The following is a 23,521-nucleotide window of genomic DNA, read 5'->3' on the forward strand; positions in this document are numbered from 1 at the left end:
TTTCTTTCAGTGCTTTCTTCCTGATGTCTGCCCAGTTCATTGAATCGGACGTGTCTCTTGAGACATTTCTGTTAAATGTGACCAAATCCATGCCTGTATTCTGTGGATTTGTAGTCTGCCAGGATGCGCCTTCTTCTGGCCTGAAGGCTGCATGCATCCCATGCACCCCTCCCCCTCCTGTTTGAGGCATGGGGAGGCACATCTGTAGTTGTGCACACAGGGGAAATGAGGGTGCAATGGCTGAACCTGCCATTGGTGGCACTGCAGATGGCATCAATGCAGACATATAGGGAGTATTTACAGAGGATGCAGAAAGGGGGTTGCCATCTTGCCCTGGAAAGAAGGTTTGAAGAAACTGTGCACCATGTCGTGGTAGGAATCCCTGAGCACATTCCCTGAGCTGGAGGAAGAGCTGTCGTATAAAGTCTTTTGAAAATGGGAAAACGTGTTGGCAAATCATAGAGCTGGACTGTTGCCCTGGAAACCAAGCTCTTGGGGCAGGCAGGTGAGGTGCTGGAGTTTTGCCTGTTGTGGGCCAGAAGCAGAGTGGGATCTGTGATGGCATAGTGATGTCTTGTCCAGCTGTGATGGTTATAATATTTTCGCCACTGATATCTTGAACTGGTGGCTGTTGTGCTCCTAAATCACCCATGGGTTGAGCTCTGTTCTCCTAACCAGTCTTTGGAATGTGTGCTACAGCAGATGTGTCCTGTTCCGACACTTCCCATTTACCTGGGAATATATTAATTGTATTTTTTTCACCTGAAAAGGAAACTGGAAAAAATGCCTTGAAGGTTCTATAATGTGGTTGAGTTGGCTGCACTGTTGCTGTTGATCCACTTGGTGGCGCTGTTGCTACAGGAGCTGGCTAAAGGCTCCGCTGCGGCAGCTGCAGTCGCCGCCGGCACTGGTGCTGCCGGGCTGTGCCAGGGGTCCGTTCTGGCTGCAGCAGGCAGTGCTGCTTCTGTGACAGTGGGCAGTGCTGAGTCCAGGGGTACACCCGTAATTGTGGGTCCCGGCAGTCCGCGTGGTGCGGCTGTGGCTTGGATTCCGGGAGGGGGGGCCCTGGGCAGTCTCGGAGGCTGCGTGGCCTGGTGGCAAGGGGCGGCCCCGGGCAGATTCGGAGGCTGCGCAGTTTGGAGGGGAGGGGCTGTGGGCGGTGGAATGACGTCGGACCCACTCGATCTGGGTCCCTCCCACTGTACTGCGGGCTGGGTCTCAGAAGCGAGAGGGGATAGAACAAAGCTTACGTCGGCCGGCCTCGAGCCCGCCCCTGAAACAAGGCTGATGTCGACCGGGCCCGCCCCTGCCAACCGGGGGGCTGGAAAGACGCTTCCGATGTAATTTTCGGGCCATGGGCAGGGGCAGGAGTTGTGGGTGGACCGCCAAGTGGCAGGGGCGTTGCCACCCAAGCTCCGGAGGCAGGCTTTGCTGCTTGGAACGTCCCCCAAGATGCGGAGGTGAGTGGAGAGAGGCCCGGCTGCTTTCCAGTCCCCGCCGCTGCCTGGGACTCCCCCGCTCCCGCTGACCCCCCTGCTCCAGTCTCAGAGACATGCGCAGTTGTAAAGAATTCGGAAAATGACATATCGGCTTCCTCTGCCTCCCCCAGCAGGAGCTAACTTTTGGAAATCCCCCTGGGTCCCTCCCGGACTGTGCCTGGGCTGCCTCACCCCAACCGCCCACCTCCCCCGGCCCAGGGGACGACCCCGCGCCTGCATTCACAGGGATAAGACCTTCCTCTTGTGATTCAGGGGGAATAGTTACTTCCGAGACTGGGGGGAGGGGGGGTGGGCAGACTCGTGACTCTTTTGAAAAGTCCCTGCAGATTCGGAAGTTGGGGCTGCAGGTCCCTGGTCTCCTGACCGCGAGGAAACGCCCTGCAGCTGCTGGGATGTTTGCAGCGCAGCTTTTGCAGAGGGCTTTTGGCCTTTTGCCGCATGAATTACTTAATAAACAACTCTGCAAAGTGAAAGCAAGCTTGCAGCCTTTTGATCCTTACGGGTCACCGCATGGTAAAGCTCTGTATTAACATCTTCCCACAGATCCGGGTCAAATAAATTCTTAAAAGAAACATTTACGAATACCTCCCTTGTAGCAGTCAGAGACCCTGCAAGGCCTCCCTGGCAGTCACTTGCCTAAGATAAGAAATGCCTAGTCATGATGACTGGACCAAAGAAGCCCCTCTTCCACCTTCGGACCCTTGTTATCTCTCTGTAAGACCATAGGTCATATTCGCCTGGACTCTTACTATTGGACCATTTCCTAAAACCCCTGTACCCTATATAAACCCCCATTTCTGTCCAGTTCAGCAGTAGACCTGTCACTGAAACTCTTTGCAGGAGCTGCCAATAAAGACACTGCTGTGGAACCTCATGCAGCCTTCTTCTCTGTCTCCCTGCATCTGCCCGTGGCAACTTAGCAAGCAAAGAGCTGAAATCACTGAAGAGCTGAATTCACCAAAGAGCTGATCTCATTTAAGAGCTGAGCTGCTTGCTAAGATTGCCTGCGGCTGGGAGCTAGCCTGAGGGACCTGGACAGGTTGTGCTTATCAGCCCAGTGCTATCCGGGACACCTACGGCAGCCGGGGTCGGATAGACCCTGGGAACCCCAGGCTGTAATACTCCCTCACCTAGAAGAGCAGAGCTTACAGTTCCTGTCTTGGGACCTGAATTGGATGCTGCTTCATTAACATCTCTAGATTATTAATGACATCCGACTCAGTTTTTGATAGGGAAGCCCTCATTCTGATTCCTTGACAGCTTAGCCGACCCCAGTGGGTCTGCCGTTCTTGGGTGTGTCCATGCTCTGACCTGCAGATCACAGGATTCGGCCCCTTCGACCAGGTCTGTCCGAGTCTTAGCGCTATCAAACACTCTTTACACAAATCTGCCTCCACTTGTGGTTCCCACTGTCGGCAACCCTGCCCACAGTATTTTCCTACCCCTCTTTCGTTCACATCCTGCCAGACACTGGTCTCCCACCTCCCTCTCCCGGGAGACCCTGTACCGCCCTTTGTTCATGGCCCCCCGGCCTGGGAAACCCCACACCACTGGGCCAGCACTGGATGCCCCCACACTCGGCATCTTTCAGTTGCCCCTACTAGCAGCAGCATCCCCTCTTATCTTGGGTTGGCAAGCTCTGGAAGTTATCTCGCTGAGTGTGCACCAGAAGTCCACTGTGCTGAGCACTGTGCGCACCGCCACGCCACTGGAGTGGCTCCCCAGCTCCTTTTGTGATGGTAGGTTGGGAAAGCTGCCATGACTCCTCATCCCCATATGACTGCGGTCCCCACCAATCAGCAATTCTCGCCGTCACTCCAACACCCTCTAAATCTGGTGACCCTCAATCTGGCGTTTCCAGGTGCTCTTGGGTCCCCTTAAATCTAATATCCCTCTATCACATGTGTCCCGCCAGCCACGGGGTCCCCACTTTCCTCTTCCACGCATCCCACCTTATATGTCCGACCGTCCAATATCCTGAAGCTCCAACAGACCAGGATGGGTCCCGTGTACTACTTGCCTGAAGCTGACATTTTGTCGTGGTTTGACACAGAAGTGAATTTTCTCAGGAAGTTGGTAGTCAAACCAATCAGTGGTCAGGTTTGGATATTGGCACCTGGAGTGACCACTGAAGGCATGGACATGCCTCTAAGAACACAGGGGGTTAAAAGCAAGAACTCCAAGGGGAACTGTCTCTCTTTGGTTCCGGTCGTCAGAGAGTGCAGACTCTCCCCCACCCAGCCACAGGCCGACCCAATTTCCAACAAAACCACAGTGAGACACCACCCAGGATTCCTGATCAAGTTGCCACCCTTCAGATAATCAATACTCAGTCCCTCAAAGGGGAGAGAAGTCTCTCTTGCACCACAGACTCTCCCAGGAAACACAATTGCCACCCTTGTGCTTCCATGTCACACATGGCAACCGCCCGGAGAAAATCTGCCAGTGTGACATACTCCTTTCCATGTCACAGTGCTCTCACCACTGTGCATGGACAGACTGCTCATAGGTCTCCTTTAAGGATGCTTTGCCACGGACCAAAAGAAACAACAGTTCAGCATCTCATCTTGGGACTACAGTCCCTCCCCATTTTCCCCTGGGGCCGAGGGTCCAAGAACAGAGATCATCTTCTTCCTGAAGACAGAGGGCATCACCATTCCCTCCTCAGCTTTTCTCTGTTCTTGCCATTACTGTGCTGGTGGTTGCTGAAGCAGGTCTCTTTGGTTCACCACTGCATCCCCCTAAAATGCAGTCTCTATTTCAGGAGAACTTGGTTCAGTCTATGGCTAACAAGAAAAGTCCAGCCAAAACCTACTCCATCATCTCCTCCCACCTAAAAAATTCTTCTAACATCTCAGGTCCTGGACTGTCTCTCTTCCACTATAAATCAAGGAGGAGTAATATTTTACAAAGCCTTCATTTTCCAGGATAGGGTTAAAAGTTCAGACTCCCCAGACGGCTGAAATCTCTGCCCAGAACTCCAACTCCCCCACTGGGCATCTTCCCCCCCCTTCTCCTTCTCCTCTGCTGGCAAATTTCCAGGTGCAGTCAGGCTCTCCCTCTCCTTCCCTTTGGAGGGGGGGGAACAAAGGCATCTCCGCTTCTCTCCACCCTTCCGTCCACAGGAGCTGTCTCGGTTCCAGTCCTTCAGCCCCCTCGGCCTACCTCCCTCAGGCCACATGGCTTCCCCTCCCCCACCCAGCCTGTGGCTGGCCAGGGGAGAGTCTGCACTCATCCGACAACCGGAACCAAAGAGCGAGTTCTCCTGGGAGTTCTTGCTTTTAACCCCCTGTGTTCTCAGAGGCATGTCCATACCTTCAGTGGTCACTCCAGGTGCCAATATCCAAACCTGACCACTGATTGGTTTGACTAACAACTTCCTGAGAAAATTCACTTCTTTGTCAAACCACGACAGGGGAGAAGGGATGTTTTGGAAGGTCTTCATCCAGGATTTAGTGTGTGTGTCTTTTATTGTAGTAGTAGTTTAATAAAGTTTTTTCCCTTTGTTATTAAGCTTGGGCCTGCTCTGCTCTGTTCCTAAGCACATCTCACAGCACTTATTTAAGAAGGTGTATTTTGATGGGGGCGCTGACATTGCGCCAGCATCAAACCGTGACACGTTTGTACACCCAGATTACAGACAATCAATCTGGCCAAAACAATCATGAGGATGGTACTTACCTTCCCCCTCTTCTTTTTCATTATTCAGTCTTTTGCTGTCTTCAGGGTGTAAACCTGCTAATCCCTGGTGACCCTAAGAGAAGTCAATCAAGTTGCCAAACTTGGCAGGGTATGCCTCCCTCTCAAAATCTCCAAGTGTCACAGAGATGAGGTTTTTATCCTTGACGAGTCCCCATTTGTGAGAAACAATGCTCACTTTTAAAATTTCAAAGGTTTATTAAACCTTAATAAAAATACAACAAAGGACTGAATAAGGAAAAATTACAGCGCTGGGAGTCTTCATGATCAGCAGCCACGTGCTCATCTGCAAAATGGATGCTCTGTCTTTTATAACCTTAGCTCCTCCCAAAGTTTTGTCAGTCAACTCCTTCTTTGCCATCCATTGGTGGAGATTACTTTCTTACATCTTAATTAGAAGTCAGGTGTCACCATGTCACGCGTCCTAGTAGTAAGCTGGCCCTCCCCAAATGCCCTGACTACCAAGGCTATTACAAGGGGGAGGGGGAAAAGGACTATGGGAGGACATATTACAATAACATCACTATAGATCTACAAAACTTCTCTTAACATACATATAATATCTATCTCTTAATTGTGAGACCCAACTATCACATTGCTCATCTATAACAGTTCTTTTCTCTTTTTTTCTCTTTGCCTCTCTTACTCTTAAATAAAGTTTATAAATTCTTTGGCACCAACATCTAACCTCATTTGGTTTTAATCTCATTTTTGGGTATATTTTGAACTTTCAAAGTTCTTTCCATTTTATACACAGAGGCTCAGCTTTCTTTGCTCCACTTGGTTTAAACTGGATCGCAACATATCTTTACTTTAAGTGTTGCCTACACAAATTAATACATACTTATACCCATTTTATTAGAATGGCAAAACACAAAGCAATGATTGTAACTTGCACTTTTCAAGGGAGTGGAAGAAACAATCCATCAAAGAAAAACAAGGACTTTAAAACTGTAAATAAAGCATTTTTCCCTCCAGTGCAATGATTTAACTAATCACTGATCTTGTAGAGTGCTCTGTAATGTTAAAATCTTCTGCTTTTTTTTCAGAAATGCCATAAATATGCAGAACTTCCCACTCACTGGAACAAGTAGTGTACTGGATCTGGCTGGGATGGAGTCACCTTTCTTCATAGCAACCCATATGGTAACTGTTTTGGATTTAACTAAACCAATATTGATAACACACTAATGTTTTAGCTGTTGCTGAACAGTGCTTGCATAGTGTCAAGACCTTTGCTCTTTCTTACTCTGCCACTGTTAATGAGTAAACTAGGGGTCAGCAGGAGGTTGGGAGGGGACACAGCTGAGACAGTTGACCTGAACTGAGATAAAAAGAGATATTCCATGGCATATAATGTCAAGCTCTGCAATACAACTGAAGGAGGGAGAGGGGAAGTTTTTCCAGGGTATCTGTTGCTCCAAGACTGGCTGGGCATTAGTCTGCCTGTGGGAGGTGGTGACTGACTGACTTTGTATAACATTTTTTTCTTTTTTCCTTCACTTATTAACCTGCCCTTATCTCACCCCATGAGTTTTTCTCATTTGTTTCTTTGATTCTTTCCCCCATATTGTTGTGGGGACAGTGAGAAAGTAGATGGTGGGTGTTTAGGTGCTGGCTGCAATCAACCCACCACAAGTAGGTTCCTGTATCTTTTCTATCATAGCTGAATTTATCAGTAAGAGTATGTCACAGCGTAGATCAGGATTCTAGAAACATTATTAAACCAGCAGGATGGACTGCCTCACTGAAGCAATTAGACATTTTATACCGTCTCCCTGGATCAGGCACTTAAAACACCCTTGGCTGATAAAAACAAGTAATTAAAGAACAGAATCAGTGTACTTCCACTGCACATTTAATTCAACCAAAGTAGCCTGTTATCTGATCAAAAAAGAAGGGGTCTACAAATGAAATTAGTTTTTCTGTGAACTACAGGCACTTCAACTCTTCCAGACACTTCAGGTAACTTCCAATGCTGCCTGGATAACTGTCCTGGTTTAGGGTAAATCTGGGAGGAAACTTCCAAACTTCTCTAGAAAGCAGATTCAAACGGCCCCTCCCCCAACTGATTCAGGAAAAGATTTCCTTGGAGAAAAGTAGAAATAAAATGGATTATTTAACAAGCAAAGTATTCACAAGCATAAAAAATGAATAATATTAAACAATAAAATCTCTCGCTGTCTTGAAGAGACGGCAAATTCAGAAAGTCCTTTTCGTGGGCTGTAGCTCGGCTCACTCAGTCTCTTATCAGTCCCTCCTGCACTGGAACATGCCATGTCCTGGGCTCTGGTGGGCCACAGGTGTGAGCTCCTGGTGTTTTTCTGGGTTTTCAGTCCAGAGCAGGGCTGATCAGTTTCAAGAAAAAGAAAAGCCAGAGTCCGGGGAACTCCTCCGCCTTAGCTATCTAAAAAAAACTAACCAAAAAGCAAAGGAGAGCTCTCTCCTGTTGTCTGTGCTGCATACAACACTGTCCAGGAGAAGGATGTGGGGGAGAAAGTGCAGTTTCTGATAACAAATTGCGAGCTTCTTGTCTCCCCCCTTCATTCTCTGAACCAGTCTTAAAGGTGCAGAACTTAATATCCAGCATAAACAGAACAGATGATTGGGGATACAAGCACCATAAAGTCACTCTAGGATATCCCACACCTTATCCCCATATCATCAGCTTACTGCCAAAACTAATATATATTCTAACTCTACAAGCACACACATTTACACCTGCATATATATAAACATATATGCAGTATACAGCTATATACAAACAGTGATATTTACATATGGTTCTCACCCAACAATCAGATCTCCCTGAGGTACACATCGTGTTGTTCCATCTTTCTGCATTATCCACCATGTGCACCCTGGTCCCTGAGCAAGGAAAACCCCATGGATGAGTTTGTTTGTACTCGAGGCAGAATTGATCCAAACTGTCTTCCCTAACAAACCTCTGACATGCACCACAGAGACTTTGTCTGCTGTATGCAAGGGCTCAGATTTGACAGGGCCTGCTTGGTTGGTGGAGCCTCAGGTGTTATCTGACCAGGTGGTCTTTCCTAGATGCTCCTCCCAATTTTTGAAAGATCCCCCACCCAATGCTTTCAAGGTGGTTTTCAACCTTGTGAGTTTGCGGGCCTGTCGTGGTTTGACATGGAAGTGATTTTTTCAGGAAGTTGGGTCAAACCAGTCAGTGGTCAAGTTTGGATATTGGCACCTGAAGTGACCACTGAAGATAGGGATACGCCTCTGAGAACACAGGGGGTTAAAAGCAGGAACTCCCAAGAGCTCGCTCTCTTTGGTTCCGGTCAGGGTGCTGTGCAGATCTCCCCTGCCCAGCCATGGGGCTGGGTGGGGGAGGGGAAGCCATGAGGCCTGGTCGAGGTGAGCTGAGGGGTAGAAGGACTGGAACCGAGCCAGCTCCTGTGGACGGAAGGGTGGAGAGAAGCGGAGATGTCTTTGCCATCCCCCCCCCAGAGGGAAGAGACAGAGAGTCCGGACGGCATCTGTAACTTTGCCGGCGCGGAGGAGAAGGAGGGGGGGGGGTGGAAGGCGCCCAGCCTTGGCCTTGGGAATCGGCTGCTGGGCAGAGATATCAGCTGTCCAGGGAGTCTGAGCTTTTAACCCTTTCCTGAAAAATGAAGGCTTTGTAAAATATTACTCCTCCTTGATTTGAAGTAGAAGAGAGACAGTCTGGGATCCGAGATGATGGAAGAAGAAATTCTTGAGTTGGAAGGAGATGATGGAGTGGCTTGTGGCTGGACTTTTCTTGTTAGCCATAGACTGAACCAAATTCTCCTAACAGAAGCTGCACTTAGGGGGGTGTGTTGGTGTGCCAAGAGACTTGTTTCAATGATTACTAGCAAAGGAGTAGAGAGAACAGAGGAGAGTTGGAGAAGGTGTGGAGAAGCCCTCTATCTTCAAGGAAGAAGAAGAGGAGAAGAAGACCTCTGTTCTTGGACCCTCAGCCCCCAGGGAAAATGGGGGGGACTGTAGTCCCAAAATGAGAAACTGAACTGTTGTCTCTTTTGGTCCATGGCAAAGCATCCTTAAAGGAGCCCTATGAGCAGTCTGTCCATGCACAGTGGTGAGAGCACTGTGACATGGAAAGAAGAGTGTCACACTGGCAGATTTTCTCCGGACGATTGCCATGTGTGACATGGAAACACAAGGGTGGCAATTGTGTTTCCTGGGGAGTCTGTGGCACAGGAGAGACTCCTGTCTCCCTTGAAAGATTGAGTATTTGAATATCTGAAGGGTGGCAACTTGATCAGGATCCTGGGTGGTGTCTCATTGTTGAGTTTGTTTGGAAATTAGGTGGGAGGAGGAGGGGTGTTTTGGAAAGTCTTCATCCAGGATTTAGTGTTTGTAGTTTTTATAGTAGTAGTAGTTTAATCAAGTTCTTTTTTTTTGTTACTAAGCTTGGGCCTGCTCTGCTCTGTTCCTGATCACATCTCACAGCAATTATTTAGAAAAGTACATTTTCATGGGGGCGCTGGCATCGCGCCAGTGTCAAACCATGACAGGGCCCCAAGTTGGGCAAGTTCCTGGAGGCTCCCCTGGCAGGGGAGACCCTCCTGGAGCAGTTCTGCGTCAGGAACGAGAGACACATTGGACTTTTTCAGTCTTCAGCTTCTATTTATTGTTATCTTATCAAAACTTCAGCACACTGTCTGCACCAGACTCTGCATGCATGAAAAACAGCACAAAAATGGCTAACAATCTCTTGTTACAAGACCTTTTAAGTCTAATCAAAAACTAAGCTACCCAATTAAGAAGTGACACCTAAATTATTTTCCTTTCTAACCCAATAAATGACCCCTAAAGACCCGCAATGCGGATTTTTCTACCCAATTACAAGATACCACCTAAACCCAAGAAGAAAGAGGAAGAAGAAGAAAGAAGAAAGGAACCCGAGACAACACCCTATATCCTCCATCTTGAACCCATCTATAACATACCAAAAATCCTAAAACCTAAATTTCTCACCCATGTGACATACTACACTACTCTCTACAATCTCAACAATCTATTTCACACTTTTGTAGTTTCTAGTTTCCCTTGAGGCTTTGGAAGTTTTCTCCATGAATGAGGGTCAAAGTCAGTGCTCCCCTGGGGGTCAGGACACCCCAGAGCAGACAGAGAAATATTCCCGGTGCCCTGGGTTTCCACAGCTCACTGTACCTCTCCACTTTGCCTGCAGCTGGTGCATGGCAGGGGATATGGTGCACCCACTCAATGCCATGTTCCCTAGCCCAGGTGTTGATAAGGCTCTTCTTGAAATGAGTCCCATTGTCTGACTCAATCTTCTCAGGGGTACCATGCCTCCAAAGGACCTGCTTTTCAAGGCCCAGGATGGTGTTACGGGCTGTAGCGTGAGACACAGGGTAGGTCTCCAACCATCCCGTGGTGGCTTCTACCATTGTGAGCATGTAGCGTTTGCCTTGGTATGTCTGGGGCAGTGTGATGTAGTCAATCTGCCAGGCCTCCCCATACTTGTACTTGGACCACCACCTACCATACCATAGGGGCTTCACTTGTTTGGCCTGCTTGATGGCAGCACATGTCTCACAGTCATGGATAACCTGCGAAATACTGTCCATGGTTAAATCCACCCCTCGGTCTTGTGCCCACTTATAGGCAGCATCTCTACCCTGATGGTCTGAAGCATCATGGGCCCATTGTGCTAGGAACAACTCTCCCTTGTCTTCCCAATCTAGGTCTGCCTTTGACACCCCTATCTTTGCGTGCCCCTTGCTTACACACGTGTTCTTTTATCCCCTGGAGTGTTACATATGCATTAAGTTTCCCCATGGGTCATTTCCTGGCTCCCCTCCCTCTCCGCTCTGTATGCTAATCAGCTTGTCGGTCCTCTGCGCCTGCGCAGCTGTCTCTGGTGGTCGTCCCAGGCTTCGGGGGTCGTAAAAGGGATGAAGTAAGAATGGTCTTCTTCAGGATGACTTTTTGACCCCACTGCTTTGCACATGCCCATTGATTCCTTGGCCACGGTCCAAGCCAGGGGCCAGGATCCATCTTTTTCCAGAACATAAGGGGCCCCATTTTTCAGTTGTCTTTACACCCTGTATCCTGTTTTCCATATACATTCTTTCTCCTTATCAGGTCTCTCTTTGCTGCTCTGCATGTAGTCTCTTCCTTTCCCATAGGCCAGGATACGGTATATTCTCACGTAACCTAAGGATGTGGCCCTAAGCAATATCCATTATTTTATATGCCTATTACTATTCAATACCTTCTAATTTCTATGATTAATATCTTCTAGTTCTAACCCCATGTTTCATCTATCCCAAATGCCCATCTGAGTCTTTCTGTGTCTCTGAAACACCCACTTCAGAGGTAATCTGTTGCATTGCTCTGGGAATGTTTCCCCCCCCCCCCCCGGGAGACCCCTGTAGCTGTAACCATGTTAGTTTAATCCTTCCTTCTGTTATAAAAGCCAATCACTTGGTTTTTAAAATTTTAAAAGTTTAATAATAATAAAATAGTTTTTAAAATAGTAATACAATTAGAGTAATGAAAATTTAGAGTTAGGACAATTACAAGACAATAAAAAGCAAAGAATTACGGACGTCCGGATGCGCTCGGGCACTTAAGCCCAATAAGCATGCCTTGTGAACAAAGGAATAATAATCTTTAAAAGCAGTGGCCTGTTGCATATTCATACATCTCATACATGATGCATAAATTCCTTGCAAATTAAGAACTTTTCTGGGTTTTGTCAACTTCTTCCCCTTAATCCTGGTGGTTCCATAAACACGGAGAGAAGGTGGAAGAATGTTTGTCTTTTCCAATAAGGAGGCAGTAATTCTTTATGGGCCCCCATCATTGTCATCTCTGTGTGAAGAGTTTCTTCATTATCTCATCTCTTGCTTGAGTTAGTAAAAAAAAAAACCCACATACATAGGTTCTATTTGAACTACAAAACTACATTTACCATACTATTAAAATGTTAATACAGCACTTCTAATCAATATAACATAATACATATAGTATTCAATTTAATATTTGCGAAAAGCCAATCATAAAATATGCATTTTTCACAATCCCTCCTCTTATTCTTTATAAATAATTTGGCTTGAGCAATATTTCTTATCTAATTGCATTCTTTAGACTATGTTAGTAATCAAATAAAAGATGGGATTAAACAAGGAAGAAACATCAGAACAGTTGTAATCCTAATTTCTTCCACTATCTATTCTTCAATACATTCCTCCATCAGTTAGTTTTTAACATTGTTTTCCCACTTTTGGACCGGTATCTGGGTTATTTCTTTAATTCTAATGCCTGGGCAGCTTTATTTGTTATCTTCTCTATGACTACTTGGAGTCTTATAATACGATTCAGTATATAATTTGGGTTTAATACAGAGGTAGATTGCTGTGCTGGTTTCACTTTTTTGTTTACTAATGGTCTTTTTGCAAAATCTTGGACTGTATTCCTGAAATCAAATGTAAAACAAATCCATCTTTCTCATTTTGGACATTCAATGCCCCATCTATTACCACTTTTTCCTAAGTTCCTTGTAATTCAATATTTTTCCCCAATTTTTTTTCTTGCGGGTACTCAGTTTGGATGGGTTATAACAGTGGCTGTTGACATGGGGGTGTGTAACAAAAAAGGAACTTTGGTTTCTTTCCATGTAATATTTTTTTGTAGCATTTGTGACACGATCTTGCCAGTATCTCAAAAGGTAAAAGACAACAAATGAGAGACAGAAACAGGAATAACAGAGGTCTGGTGTAGCTTATACCCCCACCTCCCCTGCCTATGGAGTTGCTTCCCATAGCAGGTATGTGTGATCTTCTCGGTGGCGAGTACAGTGGTCAATCCAGGCTTGCCCTCTGTTTCCTTTGTTACTAAATATTTTTAGGCAAGTCTTTTTCAACACTCCTTAACTGAGGTTTCTTACCATTCCTCAGGTATCTCTCAGTCAACAGGCACTGATAATTCCCATCCACAAAACAAAGTTATTACCTCAGTTGCTTTGAGTTCTATCTGTATAGGGGATAGATTCAGTACTCAATACCTATTGCAATGAGAACATAGATTTTGTGAGCTTCAATACCAATTATTCTCATAATTTGAACATTTACTTATAACCCAGTCAGCGTGTCCAGCACTGGGATGAATCAAATAAAGTATACAGTATAATACTAATAGTAATTTCCCTTCTTCCCTGTACAAGTCACAGGCTAAGGCCAGAATATAAGAACTCATTGATTAAAATAGTCCTGATCCTCTTGTCTGAAGTGGCAGTATTCCTCTCCCAAGGAGGTGTCGGCGGCACCTCAAGGCTTGTTTAGGCAGTGCTTAAAACCAGCTTTGCCTTATTTCTCAGTTAGGTGTTATTTTTTTTGTACTTTCCTTGGTTCATTTGGGTTTTCCCAAACCATTACCACCCAGTCCCAGTTGAAAGTCAATTTGGTATCACTCGGTTTAGATGTGATAGTCCATTCTTCAAGGTTCTTCACAAGTTCTTTGATTTTGCTGTCGTGAATTCACCCTCTTTCCGTGGTTCAGAATGCTGCTTTAGTGGTACCTGGAAAGGACTTCTTAATAACACAGTGTTAAAAGAAAGACAATACTGCATTAACTTTTACCATTAGTTTTCTTCAAAACTTTCTGGGTTTAACTAAAAGCTTTTTCTACAGCCGCTTCTTCTTCTTGTGTCCAGCTGTTTTAATAGCTGCAGAGGCCAATTCTTCTTGTGAGCTATAAGTAGTTAAATAGAAAGACCAGGCCAATTTTAACACGACATGTATCACATCTCTTGTTTTTTACTTTTTGGGCAACATTTAACTCATTCTTCAGAACAAAAAGCCTCCTCTTCTTAACAACAAAAACCAGAAAGAGAAAAGAGTTCTTGCTTAAACAAATAAATCACTTTGTGAAAGTCAGCTATCTCTGCCTTGATCTTATCTCTAGTGGTGGTCCCTTTCTTTTATTTATTTTTTTTTTTTTTTAACAGTCTTGCGTTTAACTCTGTCCTTCACCTCCCTCTCTCTTTTTCTCTCCCTCTCTTTCTCTCTTCACATTTTAACATCCACATTCTAGCATCAGTCCACCTTCTAACATCAGTCCACATTCCAATGTCGCAGAGGGGTAAGTCTGCCAACCACCCCTCTCCCTTTTTCAACTTCTTTACAAATTAAATTACTTTTGTTATGTGCGTTTTGCAAGCATGCAATTCATGGCACTCTCCACCAAGGCTACTAGCCACTCACAGCTGACACAGTACTAAAACTAAAGACTTGTTTTTCTATCACAATTTTTTTCCATTCACAAGCTCAAAAAGGTTGTAAGAACAAGGTAAACAACAACTTACTTCCAAAGTGACTCTACCTGCACCAAAAAATTTAAGACAATGTTAGTTAGTGCAATGCAATTTGCAACGAAGCCAAGGTTTGATTTGGGAAGGGCATCTGAGGACACAGAGCATGAGTTTTACAAATCCATATTTTGAAGAGAGAATGGACAAAACATGAATACAGTGGGGGGAGACAGAAAGTAAGGAATTTGTCTCTGCAATACCTTCTCTTTGACTGCTAGGAAACGCTGTTCAAAGAGGCTCCTGTGGTACAAACAATAATTGGATGGAAAGAGGCACTCTTGAATTTAAGCTTTAATGTCACAATAGGAAACAGCACCTGAGCACTGCAGTGGTGAAGCACCCTGCCTGCAAACTCACTAGAGGCAAGCTACTGCTGCCACGCTGCAGGGCTACCTGCAGCACAGAAGGAATCACGACCAAGCCCTCCTTGCAGGCCTGGGTAAACCACACAAGGAACCCACAACTTCTTCATAGCTGTCTAACTCATTCCAGAAATAAAACTACAGCAAGCAGAGATTCCTCCCACCGGTTTTTTTTGGTTTTTTTTTTTTTTTTTTTTTTAATATGTGTGTGTCACACACCCACAGTGATGCTGAAAGTAACAAATTAATAGCTTACATTAGAAGATACTGAAACCTTTTCTTCATCCAGCTTTGTGTGTTCCCATTTATATATGTAGCCATCTCCAATTCGAGGTCAAAAAAATGAGCCCTGTTTTTCAAAAGTGCTATGCATGCACAACTCTAGCTGCTGTTCTAGGTGCACTGCAAGTAGTCAGCACTTCCAGAAACACAAACAAAACAAAAAACTAAAAAAGCAAAACACATTTGGGTACATGTAAAAGGACTGGCTGGAAGAAAAAATGTTTCTCATTGACCTGCCAAGTAGCTGGTGTTACCTTTAGTTTAACTTTACACACTGAGAACCATGTGATTGAACAGCTTCACATTGATTCAAAATAAATTAAAAGTAGGTCTGGCTATGTCACAGCTGTAAACTAGTTTCTCAACCTTAGAATATAGCAAGTTACAAATTTCAAGATGAAAAATCACAATGCAAATTGGAAGAAATAATTTAAACTACTTGTACACAGTAATGGGAAAAGACTTAGCTGAATCCACAGCTCAATTAAGACATTTGCTCAGTATGAAGCATCCTTCCCTATTTCCTTCTCTAGCCCAAACTTCCTTGTTATTTTTTTTTTCTTGTTACTTTTACAGTATCTTTGCTCACACTATAATATTTTGAAATATTTAACAGACAGGTTCTTTTTGCCCCTGTGTCTACTACAAATTCTAATTCTTTTTTTTCTTGGGGACCCAGTCTCAGGAGCATTCCAGGAATGTCTGCTTTTACTGTAAGAGCAAAAGACATTATAAGAGAGATTGTCCTAAGAGAGCAACAGATCCGAAAATCTTCTGAAAAAGATTTGAAAAGAATTCTGAAAAGAACCTGTCTGTTAAATATTCCAAAATATTATAGTGTGAGCAAAGATACTGTAAAAGTAACAAGAAAAAAATTAACAAGGAAGTTTGGGCTAGAGAAGGAAATAGGGAAGGATGCTTCATACTGAGCAAATGTCTTAATTGAGCTGTTGATTCAGCTAAGTCTTTTCCCATTACTGTGTACAAGTAGTTTAAATTATTTCTTCCAATTTGCATTGTGATTTTTCATCTTGAAATTTGTAACTTGCTATACTCTAAAGTTGAGAAACTAGTTTACAGCTGTGACATAGCCAGACCTACTTTTAATTTATTTTGAATCAATGTGAAGCTGTTCAATCACATGGTTCTCAGTGTGTAAAGTTAAACTAAAGGTAACACCAGCTACTTGGCAGGTCAATGAGAAACATTTTTTCTTCCAGCCAGTCCTTTTACATGTACCCAAATGTGTTTTGCTTTTTTTAGTTTTTTGTTTTGTTTGTGTTTCTGGAAGTGCTGACTACTTGCAGTGCACCTAGAACAGCAGCTAGAGTTGTGCATGCATAGCACTTCTGAAAAACAGGGCTCATTTTTTTGACCTCGAATTGGAGATGGCTACATATATAAATGGGAACACACAAAGCTGGATGAAGAAAAGGTTTCAGTATCTTCTAATGTAAGCTGTTAATTTGTTACTTTCAGCATCACTGTGGGTGTGTGACACACACACATAAAAAAAAAAAAAATGGTGGGGGGGAATCTCTGCTTGCTGTAGTTTTATTTCTGGAATGAGTTAGACAGCTATGAAGAAGTTGTGGGTTCCTTGTGTGGTTTACCCAGGCCTGCAAGGAGGGCTTGGTTGTGATTCCTTCTGTGCTGCAGGTAGCCCTGCAGCGTGGCAGCAGTAGCTTGCATCTAGTGAGTTTGCAGGCAGGGTGCTTTACCACTGCAGTGCTCAGGTGCTGTTTCCTATTGTGACATTAAAGCTTAAATTCAAGAGTGCCTCTTTCCATCCAATTATTGTTTGTACCACAGGAGCCTCTTTGAACAGCGTTTCCTAGCAGTCAAAGAGAAGGTATTGCAGAGACAAATTCCTTACTTTCTGTCTCCCCCCACTGTATTCATGTTTTGTCCATTCTCTCTTCAAAATATGGATTTGTAAAACTCATGCTCTATGTCCTCAGATGCCCTTCCCAAATCAAACCTTGGCTTCGTTGCAAATTGCATTGCACTAACTAACATTGTCTTAAATTTTTTGGTGCAGGTAGAGTCACTTTGGAAGTAAGTTGTTGTTTACCTTGTTCTTACAACCTTTTTGAGCTTGTGAATGGAAAAAAAATTGTGATAGAAAAACAAGTCTTTAGTTTTAGTACTGTGTCAGCTGTGAGTGGCTAGTAGCCTTGGTGGAGAGTGCCATGAATTGCATGCTTGCAAAACGCACATAACAAAAGTAATTTAATTTGTAAAGAAGTTGAAAAGGGGGGAGGGGTGGTTGGCAGACTTACCCCTCTGAGACATTGGAATGTGGACTGATGTTAGAAGGTGGACTGATGCTAGAATGTGGATGTTAAAATGTGAAGAGAGAAAGAGAGGGAGAGAAAAAGAGAGAGGGAGGTGAAGGACAGAGTTAAACGCAAGACTGTTAAAAAAAATAAAATAAATAAATAAAAGAAAGGGACCACCACTAGAGATAAGATCAAGGCAGAGATAGCTGACTTTCACAAAGTGATTTATTTGTTTAAGCAAGAACTCTTTTCTCTTTCTGGTTTTTGTTGTTAAGAAGAGGAGGCTTTTTGTTCTGAAGAATGAGTTAAATGTTGCCCAAAAAGTAAAAAACAAGAGATGTGATACATGTCGTGTTAAAATTGGCCTGGTCTTTCTATTTAACTACTTATAGCTCACAAGAAGAATTGGCCTCTGCAGCTATTAAAACAGCTGGACACAAGAAGAAGAAGCGGCTGTAGAAAAAGCTTTTAGTTAAACCCAGAAAGTTTTGAAGAAAACTAATGGTAAAAGTTAATGCAGTATTGTCTTTCTTTTAACACTGTGTTATTAAGAAGTCCTTTCCAGGTACCACTAAAGCAGCAATCTGAACCACGGAAAGAGGGCGAATTCACGACAGCAGAATCAAAGGACCTGTGGAAGAACCTAAGGAGTGGACAATAACCTCTGAACCGGGTGATACAAAATTGACTTTAAACGGGGAATGGGTGGTAATGAACTGGGAAGACCCGAATGATCCAAGAAATATACACAGGATCACACCTGACTGGGAAGTAAGACCGAGCTTACATCAGTGGTTTCAAATACTGCCTGGACAAACTTTGAGGCCCCTCCAGTACCCTCCTTGGGAAAGAATACTGCCACCACAGACAGGAGGGTCGGGACTGTTTCGGACAGAAAACTCCTGTATTTTGGCCTTAGCCTGTGATTTATACAAAGAGGAAGGCGAATTACAATCTCAATCTGTGCCACGTAATATACCCTGTTTGATTCACCCAAATACTGGGCATGTTAGTTGGGTTAAATGTAAATGTTTGAATTGTGGGAATAATTGGTATTGTAGTTCACACAACCGACGCCCCCATTGCAAGAAGTGTCGAGTGTCAACTAGATCCCCTATCCAAGCAGAGCTCGAAACAACTTAAATAATAACTTTGTTTTGTGGATGGGAATTATTAGTGCCTGTTGAATGGGAAATAGCTGAGGAACAGTGGGAGACCACCGTTAAGGAGTGTCAAAAACGATTTGCCTGGAAATTAGCTAAGAGAAAGTGACAAAAGAAGAGAGGGCAAGACCAGATTGGCCTCTATAATCGCCACCAAGAAGATCACATACACCTGCTGTGGGTTGCAACCCCATAGGCATGGGAGGTGGGAGTATAAGCCATACTGGACCTCTCCTTTTTCTGTCACTCATTTTCTGTCTTTTCCCTTTTGGGATATTGACAAAGCCATGCTACAGGTGTTACCAGAAGCTGTATATGGAAAGACACCGAGGCTCCTTTTTTATCTCGCACACTCATGTCAACAGTCACTGTTATAACCCATCCAGATTAGGAAACTGCATGCACAATGGACAAAAGTACTGGATTACTGAGAATCTAGGAATAAGTGGTAACAGGGCAGGAAGTGAATGTCCAAAAGGGGAAAAATGGATTTGTTTCACATACGCTATTGGGAATAAAGCACAAGATTTGGTAAAAGAGCAATTGATAACCAAAAAAGCTAAGCTGGCACCACCACCTAAACCTGTACCAATCTCACTTGACAATTTGTATACAAAACTGGAACAACAATTAGAAAAAGAGATAGATATTTCGAGGATGGGTAAAAATCAGTTTGTAGAATTGGGAGAAAGAATAAGTAAGGAACTTAACATAACCAATTGTTGGGTCTGTGGAGGGGCTCTGATGTCAGAAGAATGGCCATGGAAAGGCAGCAGCTTAGGCCCAATTGAGCTCCTTAAGTGGAACCAGACAAGTATAAGGGGAGAAAACCGACCAGAGGGGTGGGTTTTGAGTTCAGTAGTCATAGTGGAAGAATGTCTTTGGCGCAATAGGAAAAAGTTCCTTCATGAAGTAGGAAAAACTCCCTGTAAAAGATATAAGGTCAGTAATGGAACTTCTGTATGGTGGGTCCCAGAAGAACCTACCATGTATTGGACCCAGGAAAAAGTAAAAAAAGGAAATTGTGAGTATAATAATGAAATCAGGCTTTTTCAGTGTAATGATACAGGAAAAAAATCCTTACGTTGGCATCCCAGAGATTTCTAAATTTTGGGAGAATATAGATGAGCAAACATTTGACTATTGGAAAGCTCCAGATGGCTTATTCTGGATATGTGGAAAAAAGGCATACCCAAAACTTCCCTCTCAGTGGAAAGGGAGTTGTACTCTGGGAGTCATACAGCCAGGATTTTTTCTTTTGCCAGGGCCTGAAGGGGATCACTTAGGGATACCAGTTTATGAGGATCTAAAAAGAAACAAGAGAGACTTAATTGGAGGGTTCCAAACATGGGGAGACGAGGAATGGACCCCTGAACGTATATTGGAAACATATGGGCCAGCCACCTGGGCACAAGATGGGAGTTGGGGATATCGAACCCCAATTTATGTGTTAAATTGCATTATAAGACTCCAAGCCGCTGTAGAAATAATAACAAACAAAACTGGTCGGGTGTTGTAGATGTCGGCGAACCCAATGGGAAGAATGATGATGTCTGACTTATTTCAGAAGGCTGAATGATTTCTTTATTATAATTATGCTATGATACATTAATATACTATATAAAAGAGGATACTAAAAACTACATGCTACTCTCTCTAACTATCATATCTAACTCTCCCCACAACTCGTGACCCTGTTCGCCAGAGTCCAGACACAGGTGGATCCGATTGGCCATCAGGCCCAAACAATCCACTGTGATCCAACCAGGCATTCGCTCTAGGTAAACAATCTCCAAACACATTACACAAGAGAAAAACAAGGAGCAGAAATAGAAATTGTTTTCTCTTTCACTTCTCTCTGTGCACCTTTATAAAAATCCTGAGAGAGAGAGAAATGTGCTTGCCACAGTCGGGCAATGGCATTAATGTCAAGACAACAGACCCAAATCAGAGCAGCAGTGTATCAGCACAGGTTGGTTTTGGATTATCTATTAGCGGAAGAAGGGGGTGTTTATGGAAAATTCAATACACCAGATTGCTGTTTAAAAATAGATGACAACGGAGATGCTGTCTTAGATATAGTCAATGATATCAGAAAAATAGCCCATGTACCAGTTCAAAGGTGGGAACCAATGCTGAATACTAGCTGGTGGGATAACGTGTTGGGAATAGAATGGTGGAAAAAGCTAGGCTTCTTCCTGTTATGCGCTACAGCTGGTCTAATATTCCTTCCTTGTTTGATCGCCTGTTTCATTCGACTCATCACCAGTGTAGTTCAAGGCATGCAATTAGTGACCATGGATCAAAAATTGGATACAACAAAAACGGTGCAAAAGATTATGGTATTAAAGAAACAAAATAATATAGAAGACCCCTTTCAAGAAGCTAGATTGATTTATGAAGAAAATGAACGAAAAATGAAGACTAGAAAGCAGTAAATATTGCTCGAGCCAAAGTAATTATAAAAAGAAAGAGGAAGGATTGTGAAAAATGCATATTATATGGCTCTACACAGATATTTACTATATGTATTATGCTAGGTTGGAAAGTTATGCTGTAGTAACATTTTAATAATATAGTAAATGTAGTTTTGTAATTGAAATTAAGCTTTAGTAGTTAAAATAGAAAATATGTGTGTGTGGTATTCTTTTTGCTCAAGAGAAGGAGAAGATAATCAAGAAATTCTTCACACAGAGATAACAATTACGGAAACCCCTAAATCTTCCAGAGGAGAGGAATTTATGGCTTTCCTTATCAACAAAAAACCGAACTTCTCCAAACTTGACTTAGACTTCAAGGCGCCTGGGATTAACATGAATTCCTCAACAAGTACCGGACAAATTTCTTGTTTTAAATAAAAATATGCATATTCATGAAGTGCTTTGTGTATGCAACAGGTTACCCCTCTTAAAGAGGGAATTCTCTTTTATCGGGGTCCTTCTCCTGGCTCACTTTTGTCCAGAAAGCGGTACCCAGCCCGGGCTGTAACTTTTTGCTGTTATTGTCCTAACTCTAATTGTTTAATCTTTATTACTATACTTGTATTAATTTTTTTCCATTTTATTTTTATTAAACCTTTATAAATTTTAAAAACCAAGTGATTGGCGTTTATTACATACTGTTATGAACAAAGTTTCCAGGTCTTCCCCAGAGAGGCGGGCAGGGCCTTCCTAGTTCCCATGGCAACACTGGAATGACTGCTGGCTACCGATATTGAAATGTTAATTAGTTAATTTCTCTCTTTGTTTTCTCTAAACTACCCAAAGGCAACCTGCCTTCCCCCCCACCACACTGACATTCTGGGACTAACATGCAAATAAGAAAACCCCCTGGGATCATGGGAGTATATTTTTGGGGATAAAGACACCCCTAAATAAGGAACTAAACACAGTAGAGGGGGATAGACAAATGCCCTAGCCAAGGAAGAGGGAAACACAACCCATGATCGACTATTGTCTGTCACCATAACCTGAAAGCGACTAGACTGGGGTGGGGTGGGGCAAGTGGAGACAGAAGAGACTGAGAGCCCTGATGCTGCCACCAGGAAAGTAACGGGGACAGCTGGTGTTCTGTACTTCAGCAACAGAGTCTGTATGCCACACCTCCTCACTTTATGGCCACCAGTTGTGCCACAGGGAAGGAGGGACAGCTGCTGCTCTGGACTTCAGTGATGGACCCTGCACGCCAGAGTCCTTCCAGCTACCTGGAAGAGCTACAACAACGGGGGTGAGCTCCGTTCTCCATTCGGGACCCTTGCCCAGCTGATCTTTGTAATAAAGAGCTGAACATTAATAAAGGCATAAGCCCTGTTCATTTTAGTTACTAACCTTAAAAGTCGAAAATTGTGATCACAAAACTTCTCTATTTGTTCCAATATTTTTACAAGCCCAAAAGCAGCTTTTAGAAGCGAAAAAAAGCACACAGCCTCAGATAAACTTTCCAACTAATCATTTTCCTGATTCCTCTGTTCCCCCACACTATCCTGGTTTTGAAATTGCACCATCTTCCCTGTACTCTTCTCTCACACCTGCTTCCTCTCAAGAATACAGTTCTAACTGCTCCAAAAGTGAAAAGCTCTCCTCCCAGAGCCCTGCCAATGCGACAGGGCCCCTGAGACACGCAAAGCACATGTTGGAGAGGAATGGAGAGCTTTCTTCTTCCCACAATCCTTTCTTCCCCCAATTCCTTTCCCCACTCCATACCCCTTGCCCAATCCCTTTGTGCCTTCGGCAGCCCAGCCACATCCTTCCTCCCGGTCCCTTTCTCCGAGCTGCCACGGGAAAGGGGGAGGGGGCAGCCCCGGTGCAGCCTCTAAGCCGGATGGCAATGGGGGGGGTGGGGGGGGACCTAGCCCAGCCCTCCGCCCTGGCGGGGGGGGGGGGGGGGGGGGGGGGGGGGCAATTACCTCGCGGCAAGGGGACCAGGGGACCAGAGCTGCCTCTTGCTAGACCCCAAGGGGTGGGGGAAATCATTCCCCCTGCCTCCCTGGGCACTGGAAGAGCAGCAGAATTATTAGCAACTCCGAAAAATGTCGATGACAGCATACCCTCGGTAGCACCTGTCATTTATCTTGGTAAGAGAAATGGCACCAGGGCTTACCAGCCATTATCCTATCAAGATAAAAAGGAAATCTGCAAAATTCAGAGAGAATTCGGGAGATCAAGTGAGATTTTCAAAGGAATGATGAGACCAACCTTTCATTCAAATGAGGCGGTACCCAATGATATCAAAGATTTGTTCAGATGCTTGCTAACTCCCTCAGAGTATGATCTGTGGGAAAGCAGGTGGAAAAGGGCTTTAACAGCACTATTACAGGAGATTCAACAAACTCCTGATTAAGCAAAAGACAATGATGGTAACCCTATTACACAGGATCACCTGTGTGGTGAAG

At 44.2% G+C, this 23,521-nt stretch overlaps 2 long non-coding RNA genes across 7 annotated transcripts in view; both read left to right on the top strand.

Annotated features, from left to right (window-relative positions):
• LOC137465566 (uncharacterized) overlaps nucleotides 1-23,521 on the top strand; it is a 149,128-nt gene that overhangs the window by 59,503 nt on the left and 66,104 nt on the right. The gene's annotated exons all lie outside the window — the stretch shown is intronic.
• LOC137465570 (uncharacterized) lies at nucleotides 376-22,852 on the top strand. 2 transcript variants are annotated; one of them, XR_010994704.1, is made up of 3 exons: nucleotides 376-1,460; nucleotides 6,248-6,344; nucleotides 22,175-22,852. It is a non-coding gene; the product is annotated as an uncharacterized lncRNA (long non-coding RNA). The 2 variants fall into 2 exon arrangements; XR_010994703.1 differs by having other exon boundaries at nucleotides 383-1,460; nucleotides 22,211-22,850.

This window comes from Anomalospiza imberbis, assembly GCF_031753505.1.
Source record: "Anomalospiza imberbis isolate Cuckoo-Finch-1a 21T00152 chromosome W unlocalized genomic scaffold, ASM3175350v1 scaffold_31, whole genome shotgun sequence".
NCBI classification, from domain to species: domain Eukaryota; kingdom Metazoa; phylum Chordata; class Aves; order Passeriformes; family Viduidae; genus Anomalospiza; species Anomalospiza imberbis.